The sequence below is a fragment of the Mercurialis annua genome, linkage group LG6 (assembly GCF_937616625.2).
Source record: "Mercurialis annua linkage group LG6, ddMerAnnu1.2, whole genome shotgun sequence".
NCBI classification, from domain to species: Eukaryota; Viridiplantae; Streptophyta; class Magnoliopsida; order Malpighiales; family Euphorbiaceae; genus Mercurialis; species Mercurialis annua.
Genome location: NC_065575.1, coordinates 9,156,751 through 9,160,376, shown reverse-complemented (window position 1 = coordinate 9,160,376; position 3,626 = coordinate 9,156,751).

Genomic DNA, 3,626 nt, shown 5'->3' with positions numbered 1-3,626 from the left:
TCTTCCCCATGGAAGACCAGCGTCTTCCTGGGGAAGACGATCTCGTCTTCCCGTTGGAAGACGAGGCTTGGAAGACCAGCAGCAGATCTGCTGGTCTTCCATGGGAAGACCGGTGACGGAGAGTCCGAAGGCACCGGTGACGGAGGGTCCGAAAGGAGGCGGTGGATTTTTATTTAATTTATTTATTTTATATATTTTTTGTTATTGAGAAGAGGGTTTGTGCGTATAATTTAAAATATTATATAACATTTTGAGCTTTTTAAAAATATGAAGGATTTGTTTTAAATTTTATCCAAATGAAAAGAGTTCAATTTAATACTTTAGGGTGCTATTGAAACGTAAAAATACGAAATAGGGTACAATTGACGAAATTAAAAGGTTAGGGTGTTATTGAAAAAAAAAAAGGTCGGTAGTTTTTAAGGTGATTAAAAAGTGAGGTATTTATAAAACAAATTCTATATTTTTCCTGGCAAGAAACGACAAATTGATTTGGGCTTCCAAGAAGCTTTTGTTTGGTTTGGGAGTTGGCATTATTATAATGTTGCAGACCATTAACTATACTTTTGAATTTGCTTATTTCACGTAAGAATGAAGGACTGCACTTTCCCTTCATTGTTGGAACTATTCTCTTTTATAGCAACTCTATCTCAAAGCTCAATTTCCGATCTCTTTTCTAAAAACTTAGTTTTTTTTCTTCTCATGCACAACATCGAATCTGAAATGTCATGCACAACATCGAATCTCATGCACAATATCTTTTTGATTAAAATTAATTTGTTTTCATTATTTTGATCAATTTTAGCAATAAAAGTTTTATAGTTTCTTACAATATCTTAAATGCAGCCTTTTATTATATAATTTTGATATTATATATAAATTTATTTATGTAAATTTACTTTACATTATATAACTGAAATTATAAATTTTTAACTGCCTCTCAAATATTTTGATCTAGGTAGGCCACTATATATACCAAAGTAATATATCATTGGTCAAAAGAAACTAGAAGAAGTTTCAAAATAATTTTCATTTATGACTGAAAATCAAATAATTTACTTTTAATGTATTTTAATTAAGTAAGGATAATATTTTTAATTTTATTTTTTCAAAAATAAAATTAAACGATATGAAATTTACGGAAACCAAAACAATCCAATCTTACTCAATTTGACCTAAATTTAAAATGAATTGTCATTAGTTGATTAAATTGATCAAAAATAAATAATTTGATCTGGAATTATAAACTCAGAAATCGAGTTGACCAGCTGGCCCTTTATTCATTTCCCATTTGTTTCGTACCATGTTAACGAAAACATTGCTTTTCTAGCTACATGCTCGTCGACATCATCATTAAATTTCCTCCATTTCTTGTAACTAGGGTTTTCTGTTCTTACATGCAAAATGGCAACAATTATTTATTTCAGTTACCAATTATATTTCTCTTTAATTATTCCTTACTCATTTGGGTATTTATTTGTCTTTTAATTCTCATTCTCTTATTTTCTCTCTTTGTTTTTCTATGACCCGAAATTATATTAACAGACACTTTTGGATTTTATATTCTAAAATAAAATAAAAAATAGTACATACGTCAGGGTATAAACGAAAAAAAATTTTAAGATGGGTGGTTTTTAAATAATTAAGCCAAAAATAAATGAAAGAACAAAAATAAATAGGAAGATAAAGAATGTAATTTTGCAAGTTGTCTTGAACGGGCAGGAATTAAAAGAGACAAAATAGGAACTGTTTTTGAATGAGTCAATCTTGTATCTGATGGGTAAATGTGTGACCCAATCTCTGCATAATACTCGGTCCTCATAGTACAAAAATACATGATAAAAGCTACAAAATCATTATATATAATTTGTGCATTTTTTTAATATAAAAAGTGATAAATCATCTAAGCTAGCTCGAGGTAGATCTATACAAGACTAGTAACATGAGAATAAAAAATAGAGCAAATCTATAAACATAATCCAGCACACCAGCAACTATTAGGCTTATGATAATGATTGGTTGTTATATAGAAAAATTCAATGAAAGAGAAACATGAACAATTAAATAATATAACACAAATTGACACAAATCTAAGCATAATAAAAGGGAATGCTAATGTGTATTTAATTAAAGAGACAATAATGCATAGTGCTTTTGTTTGTTTGCTACTGTGGCAACTTGTCATTATATAGCCAAAATATTCTTTTATATCTAAAATTTTAATATTTTAATTATTTTTAATCATTTTTTATAGCCAAAATATTATTTTATATCTAAAATTTTAATATTTTAAAATTTAATTTAAATATATATTTTAGTTCATCAATTTTTCAAACTGGAATAAATATACACAATTTAAAATTTTAAATTTATTATAGGACATATGGTCCTCATTTTTAATTAAAATTACTAGAATAATCCTTTCTAAACTGGAATTGAAAATTAAATTTGTAAAATATCGTTAACGAAATCAAAATTTTAAAAATACAAATTTTAAAATAAATACAATTTGGAATCTGATAAATTTATTTTAGTTTTATAAAATTGACAGATAATTATGTTCAAATTATATTTTAAGTATATATTTGATAACATGGTCAAAATTGTGAGTCTTAAAAATCGTTTTACCTTTACCATATGAATCTCCTATAAGATTTGTAATTTTTTTTTTTGCCAAATCATCTAAAAATATTCCATATCTTTTTTTATTTTTGCCATTTATATTTCAAACTTTTGTAATCATCAATTTTACCTAATTTTCTAATTTTCACTTTCAATTATACACATCATTTAAATTGGATTTTTTTTCAATATAAAAAATTCAAATATATCTTTTATATTTGATATGGAATCTATATAAACCTTTAATATTTTAAAATATACTAAATTTTTTAAGGTTATTGGCAAAACAAATCTCAAAATTTCACATTTTTAGCGATTTAATCCCAACGTTTAAAACGTTATGAAACAAATTTCAACTTTTCTTATTTTTGCAATTTGTAGCCCCAATCAGTTTTTCGGTAGTTTTGTCTCTTTATTTAGGCTACAAAGTGCAAAAACACGAAAGGTTAGTATTTTATTTGGAATTTTTTTAAAACGTTGGAATTTAATATGCCAATACATGTATTTAATATGACTGCCATGTATGCGTAAAGTTGCCAAAAACGGTTAGGGCTACAAATTGCAAAAATAAAAAGGCTGAGATTTGTTGTATAACGTTTTAAACGTTGAGATTAAATCGCTAAAAATGTGAAACGTTAAAATTTATTTTGCAAATACCTCAAATCTTTAAATGATATTATTATTGTTTTCATTTCAAAGAAACTATCTCCTAATGTTATCGGTGAATTTATCCACATCTTTTTTATAATATTGTGTTTAATAATGTGATTTCTAAATTATTAGCAAACTGATTGAAAATGATGCTTATTTTTTCTGTGTATGACCTTAAGCATAATATCAAGATAAATAGAGATTTTATACATTAAAAGTTGACATAAATAAAGCGTATGACATAATTGATCGGAATTTCTTAAGATATACAATGATAAATATGAGGTTACAAGTTATTTTTCACGCGAAGCCATGGTTCTCGGCGGAACCAGAACTCCAATTTGAGAGGGTCGAAA